Raw genomic sequence first — 7,500 nt, 5'->3', positions numbered from 1 at the left:
GAAGGGGAGTGAATGGGAAGGAAGGAAGGAAGGAAGGAAGGAAGGAAAGAAGGGAGGAAGGAAGGGAAGTGGAGGGGAAGAGATGGGACGTTAGCTTTAGGGAAGGGATCGAGATAAATGACGGTAGGGGAAGGAGAGGGGAAGGGGAGGGAGGGGAAAAGGAGGGGGAAGGAGGGGAAAAGTGGGAGAGTAAAGTGAGGTGGTGGGTCTGACTTCAGCTTTCATTATGGGGAGAGCTGAGTGACACACACACACACTCTTTCTCTCTCTCTCTCTCTCTCTCTCTCTCTCTCTCTCTCTCTCTCTCTCTCTCTCTCTCTCTCTCTCTCTCTCTCTCTCTCTCTCTCTCTCTCGATGCGTTATACTTGCAACCTGATGCCCACCTCAGTTTTTCCTCTTATCCTTCCTCCTACTTCTCCTTTTCCTCCTCCTCCTCCTCCTCCTCCTCCTCCTCCTCCTCCTCCTCCTCCTCCTCCTCCTCCTCCTCCTCCTCCTCCTGCTCTTGCTGCTGCATGCTTTCTAATTACCATTCTCATATTGCAATTAGAAACCAAATCTTTTTCCTCCTCCTCCTTCTCCTACTCCTCGTCCTCCTCCTCCTCCTCCTCCTCCTCCTCCTCCTCCTCCTCCTCCTCCTCCTCCTCCTCCTCCTCCTCCTCCTCCTCCTCCTCCTCCTTTATCATTGCATTTTCATTCTAGCTTTCCTCTGTTTCTCTTTCGAATATAATAGCACACACGCGTCTGCCTGATTTCTCTCTCTCTCTCTCTCTCTCTCTCTCTCTCTCTCTCTCTCTCTCTCTCTCTCTCTCTCTCTCTCTCTCTCTCTCTCTCTCTCTATATCCCATTCGTATCCCTCAATATCAAATTTTTCTATCAACCAGCACCACCTCCATCACCACCACCACCACCATTACCACCACCATTACCACCACCACCACCACCACCACCACCTTCTCTTACTCATCCCTTTGTTCTCCTTCCCTCCCCCAAACATACTTCATCAACACCACCACCACCACCACCACCACCACTACCGCCAAGTCTCTTCCCTGTTGTAGTGATAAGAGGGGAGTGGCCGGGCTTATCGCAGTCAGCCCTCCCATCCCTCTCTCCTTCATCCACAACGTAGTAGAGGATAGGAGAAGGAGGGATTGAAGGCTAAGGTGGCGGGGTATAAGCAGGTATGTTTTAACCTTTTTCTTCTCTCTCCCTTCCCTTTTATTCCGTCTCTTCTAATATTGTGTGGTTTTGAATGGTTTTGTGAATGCTCCTTTGGTATTTATTTCTGATCTACAATTCAGTATCGATTCAGTGTTCTTAGCTCCTCTCCTTACTCTGTTTAATATTCTCTCATTATCTCGTCTCAGAATCCCTCTCAGTATCTCTTAACACTCCTTCAAAATCCCTCTCAATTTTACCACAAGGACCTGCCAACACTCTCTCTCTCTCTCTCTCTCTGCATATGACCCTCTGTGCACCTCTCCTCTCCTCTCCTCTCCACTGCTCTCCTCACCCATGACCTCCCTGCCCCGGTGCTAAGGTGTGGCTCCCCTTCATCATATTCCCCACTGCATGTCAGGATTTTCTTTGCACTTTTCTTGATTTTGTGACGTTGTGGTAATTATGATGTTGACGATTATAATGGTAATAAATAATATCGCTTCTACTTAAGTGCTACTGCTACTTCTACTACTGTTACTGCTACTACTACTACTACTACTACTACTACTACTACTACTACTACTACTACTACTACTACTACTACTACTACTACTACTACTACTACTACTACTATTGTTTTTTTTCTGCTGCTGCTGCTACTACTGCTATTTCTGCTGTTATTACTACTACTACTACTACTACTACTACTACTACTACTACTACTACTACTACTACTACTACTGCTACTACTACTACAAATGATAATAACTAATTGTAATGATAATGATAATGCGCCTTTCATGTAATTTTTTTCCATTTTTATTGATTAATCTCTTTATGGTGCATTTCATGTAACTTTTCTTACTTGTTACAGCATTAATATACTAAAATGTGTCTTTTTTTGCATTGCAGCATTTATTCATTTATCATTTTTCCTTTATCGATACGGAGCAGTGTCTCTTTTTTTGCGTCGTATGATGATATTGTATGTGGCCACTTTCTTGCATCAATAATGGCATCTGTTGCGCTACACTTTTTTTTATTATTTTTTATTTTTCATCTTTATTTTTTGGTGTACACAAATTTTTAAAGTAAAGTGTCACTACAACCTGTGGCTCGACTGGCTGATGTGCTCCTGCCGCTGGTGCTCCTTCTACTACACTGGTGTCCTCACTCGCTGCTGTACTCATGTTTAATAAAAAGGATAATCTGTCGTTTCGCATTTCATATCAAAAAATTCACTAAGGAAAATGTTTGCTATGGTGAAAAAAAATGGTCACTAACATCACTATTGATAATCACAGGTACCGTGCACTACCACCACCACCACCACCACTATCACCATCGCCACTATCACCACTACTCAAAAATGGTCGAGGGAAAACATTGAGCTGTCTCGAAATTTCTTCCTCGATTGGCTGTTTAATGTTTACTGTTACAGCCTGTGTGTGTGTGTGTGTGTGTGTGTGTGTGTGTGTGTGTGTGTGTGTGTGTGTGTGTGTGTGTGAGTGTGCGTGTTTGCGGGCACGTGTGGAATGTACACATTATTGCACTCGTCTACGTATGGGTGTGATTTGTACACGAGTACATGCTAATAACTGTGTGGAAGGACTGCAACGTGTCGAGTTTTGTGTATGTGCGTGTGTGTGGGCTGCAGTGTTTTACTCCTGTGTGTGTGTGCGTGAGTAGGTGTGTGTGTAGGTGTGTTTGTGTATATGTGTGTGTGCGGGGGAAGCCTTCCTACACGCACCGCCCGTGTCTGCCCGCGGCCGCGTCACACACAATATTGATCACCCATCCTCGCGCCCGCCCTTTTATACTCCAGCAGCGGCGGGACCCACAACAGGTTGCCGCCGCTGCGAGCCACGGACGCGGCACTCCTCCTCCTCCTCCTCCTCCTCCTCCTCCTCCTCCTCCTCCTCCTCCTAGTGATGCTATTGCCCTCTCTATTCGGTCTTCATATGGTTTGTTCATTTTTGACCTCTCGTTCCTATTCTTGTTCTTTTTTTTCTGATTCTTTCCCCCTCGTTTGCCATCAGTCATTCTTCCTCTTTTTCCTTCTCCTTCCCCTCCTCCTCCTCCTCCTCCTCCTCCTCCTCCTCCTCCTCCTCCTCCTCCTCCTCCTCCTTGTCTTCCTTTTTTCTTTCTTTTTTCTTTCACACAGGAATCGTTGCTACGTGAATGGCAAGCAAGTGTGTGTGTGTGTGTGTGTGTGTGTGTGTGTGTGTGTGTGTGTGTGTGTGTGAGTGTGAGTGTGAGTGAGTGTTTGAGCGCTTGTGCATACAACAGGTTGCTTCCTCCACGATCTCTCTCTCTCTCTCTCTCTCTCTCTCTCTCTCTCTCTCTCTCTCTCTCTCTCTCTCTCTCTCTCTCTCTCTCTCTCTCTCTCTCTCTCTCTCTCTCTCTCTCTCTCTCGCTCCCGCTCTTGCTCTTCCTCTTCCTGTGTTCTTTTCCGCTGCACAACAGGGTTTCTGCCATTGCTTTGTGTGTTTGTTGTTGTTGTTATCATTATTATTGCATTATTATCATTATTATTATTGTCGTCATAGCCGTCATCATCACCACCATCATCATTAATATCATCACCATAACACCCTTCTCTGGGACAAGGAAACAAAACTAACCACGAAATCAGCGCACGTATTGAGGAAGCCTTATGACAAACACCTGATTAATGAGGCGTGCGTTCCTGCGATCTGTGTTCTCGCTGCTCAAAGCTTTGGGAATCACGTGCACCACCACCACCACCACCACCACCACCACCACCACCACCATCACTGCACGACCTTTCCATCACCGCCACTTCAATATTTTTTGCCTCTGTTACTCACTCTCTCTCTCTCTCTCTCTCTTTCTTTTTCTCATCAGTGTAGGACTCAGAAGGGGGTGGCGTGACTGGTCGTGTCCTTGTCCTTCTCCAGCTAATTGCAGTGACTTTTCCATCAACGCCCCTTGGATATTTTTGCCTCTATTGCTCTTTCTTTCTTTTTACTTCTCTCCCATCAATGTAAGACTCAGAGAAGATGGCGTGCCTGGTGTTCCTGTCCCCGTCTAGCTTTCTCGCGTCTGTCTGGGGAGGTTTTGTCTTCAAGCATCAACAGACAGAGACCAGAAGGCAGTAAGGGATTAGCTCTTTTAAAGGCAGTGAGCGTTGGAGAGCTGAAGCGGACGTTGTGTGTGGAGGGTTTGGCAATACTGCATCCTTCACGATAGTCCCCTTACCACTGTGTTCTTTGTTGGTGTATAAGAGAGTGGTTCTGTGATCTCTCTCTCTCTCTCTCTCTCTCTCTCTCTCTCTCTCTCTCTCTCTCTCTCTCTCTCTCTCTCTCTCTCTCTTCCCCTAGTTGTGCTTGGGCATTATGAGTGATGAACAAACACTTGATCTGTATTTCTAGCACTTAGTCTCTCATCTTCTTACGAGAGGGAGTGTTATCAGACCAAGATCATCTCTACTTCAATGACTTTCTGGGTATTTTATGTTTCGTAAGAGTGCTGAGTGTGATGTGTCTCATGTTCGCCACTTCATTAACTATCTTTGTGATGCTTGAATGACTCTTTATGAGTGATAGAAGCTGTTGAAAGTTGCTAAAATGAATGAAGAATGTATTGCTTTCATGGTTTCAACTAAAATAATAACAATAGGTAAATTAAATGAATAGGAAAGGGCTCCTATGAGATCATCCTACCTTAATTATAGGCTATACATCTGTCTTGAAAATAGGTAAGGTCTAGACTAACAACTAAAGGGTTAGCCAGAACACGCTAGAAGTGGCTGGTTGTCTAGATGCCATTATGAACTCATTTATCCTGTGACTTCATTTTGTAATTCCTTAACCTCATTAGTACTGGGACGTATTTTTTTTCATGAGTTTTGGGTATGATTAGACGATTTTATTGACATTAACAAGGGTCTATGGAGGTGAGAAGAATAATAACCACAGTCTTCACTATTTTAATTCCCCACATAGGGTTTTTAATCTGTATAAAATCACCAAATAGTAACCAGAATAAATATGAAAACGTGTCATGATACTGAAGAGGTTAACTAATGTTTTTCGTATTATCTATCAATTCATTATAATACATACGCCGTTTTTCTTTACGTTGTCTCACCGTTCAGTCAACCTTCGCTGTCTCCACGTGCAAGCTTTCCTCTCACATATTCATACGTTCCCCGAGTTTGCGAGAATATCAAGTTTACTACTGATGATGATACTTTACATATTTCCCTCTGCCTCTTCAAGTCCTCCTACTCTCCTCTTTTCTTCTTTTTCTCTCTCTCTCGTCTTTCCTCTTCGTTTTCCCCTTTCTATCGTACCCATGACCTTCTTTCCCTTTTCTCTCCCGTCACCCTCCTTCGCCTCTTCCCTCCCATCGTCTCCCTCTCCTGTCTGGGCTCCCCACCTCTCTCTACACCATGTAATTTTATGCTCCGGCTGTCTGGGTATATAGATCTGTGTGTTGTGTGTGTGTGTGTGTGTGTGTGTGTGTGTGTTTCACTGTTTGATCTGCTGCAGTCTCTGACGAGACAGCCAGACGTTACCCTACGGAACGAACTCAGAGCTCATTATTTCCGATCTTCGGATAAGCATGAGACCAGGCACACACCACACACTGGAACAACAAGGTCACAACTCCTCGATTTACATCCCGTACTCACTGCTAGGTGAACAGGGGCTACACGTGAAAGGAGACACACCCAAATATCTCCACCTGGCCGGGGAATCGAACCCCGGTCCTCTGGCTTGTGAAGCCAGCGCTCTAACCACTGAGGTACCGGGCCGTCTGTGTGTGTGTGTGTGTGTGTGTGTGTGTGTGTGTGTGTGTGTGTGTGTGTGTGTGTGTGTGTCTCTCTCTCTCATTTCTCTCTCTCTCTCTCTCTCTCTCTCTCTCTCTCTCTCTCTCTCTCTCTCTCTCTCTCTCTCTCTCTCTCTCTCTCTCTCTCTCTCTCTCTCTCTCTCTCTCTCTCTCTCTCTCTCTCTCTCTCTCTCTCTCTCTCTCTCTCTCTCTCTCTCTCTCTCTCTCTCTCTCTCTCTCTCTCACACACACACACACACACACACACACACACACACACACACACACACACACACACACACACACACACACACACACACAAAACAAATTTGGCAACCATTATCGTTAAATGATTCCCATTTTCTGTGAATCGAATCGCTTTAGAGAGAGAGAGAGAGAGAGAGAGAGAGAGAGAGAGAGAGAGAGAGAGAGAGAGAGAGAGAGAGAGAGAGATCAGAGTGCAATTAATCACCAAATCTCGATAATAAACGCTATAGAGTTACCAGACCTTGCGTGTTTGATTCTTCATGGCTGTGGTGGAGGTAGTGTTTACTTAGAGACTTGTGGCGTACAGGGTTTCAATCAAGCTCCTTCTTCTGTTATCATTTCTACATTGATCAAACTTGTGTGTGATCTGACCTGTTCTTCCATTTCCCTTGACACTGATGGTAAGGAGAACACTTGGTTACATTTATATTATGTGTTTTTTTTTCAGTATTACTTTAGATATAAAAGAGGAAAGACGTAATTTTCATGCTCTTTTGCCTTATGTCTTTTATAAGGGATCTTTTTTAAGCGATTTTAAGGATTTTGTATTTGATAGAGATACAGAAGGATCTTAAAGGTGTGACATTAGTTAAGAATATTATACACTGGAAAGCAAGTAAATCATTACGATGTTATCATTTCCTCTGATCAGGCCTTTTCTTCCACTTCCCTTGACATTGGTGGTAAGGAGAACATTTACTTAGTTCTTTTATATGTTTTTTAATATAACTTTAGGTATGAATGAGACAAGGCGTAGTTTTATAATCTTTGGCCTTGTGTCTTTTATAAGGGATAATTTATAAGCGTTTTTAGAATTCGTATTTGAAAGAGATAGCGAAGAGTCGTAACGGCGTGGTATTAGTCAAGAATATTGCACGGTGGAATGCAAGTAAATCACTACGAGAAGCATCATAAGACTTGACCTGCACAAAATGATGCAGTGTTATCCTTCGTAAAGTAAAGATAAGCACATCACGCGGCACTTGTATGGAGTAATATGAGGCAATCTGCTCCATAAAGGACAGCCACCTGGAGCGTTATGGCCTATATTTACCAGGCATGTGTGCGCTGGTAGGCTCTGGACACTGCAGGGCATTGTAGGGAAGGTATTGGTGATGGCTGGGGACGCTACACCTATAGGTAGCTCAACCACACTGACCTGCGGTTGTATAGTGGGGCCAAATACTTGATACAGACTATTTATCAATGCCATATGCAGCACTTCAACTCGACCATCTGAAGAGACACAGTTGACTTTGTAGCCTCAAAACCCTC

At 44.5% G+C, this 7,500-nt stretch overlaps 1 protein-coding gene across 8 annotated transcripts in view; it reads right to left on the bottom strand.

Moving 5' to 3' along the window:
- LOC123520628 (Kv channel-interacting protein 4-like) overlaps window positions 1-7,500 on the bottom strand; it is a 417,208-nt gene that overhangs the window by 107,459 nt on the left and 302,249 nt on the right. For 2 of the 8 annotated variants that reach the window (XM_045283097.1, XM_045283098.1), the window contains exon 1: window positions 2,912-2,939. The exons of the other annotated variants lie outside the window; for them this stretch is intronic. The gene's annotated coding sequence lies outside the window, so the exon portion shown is untranslated. Of the gene's footprint in view, window positions 1-2,911; window positions 2,940-7,500 lie in introns of those variants that run through there. 8 annotated transcript variants of the gene reach the window in all.

This window comes from Portunus trituberculatus, chromosome 47 (genome assembly GCF_017591435.1).
Source record: "Portunus trituberculatus isolate SZX2019 chromosome 47, ASM1759143v1, whole genome shotgun sequence".
NCBI classification, from domain to species: Eukaryota; Metazoa; Arthropoda; class Malacostraca; order Decapoda; family Portunidae; genus Portunus; species Portunus trituberculatus.
Note: the sequence above shows the minus strand (reverse complement) of the source record. Positions and strands in the feature narration are given on the sequence as shown.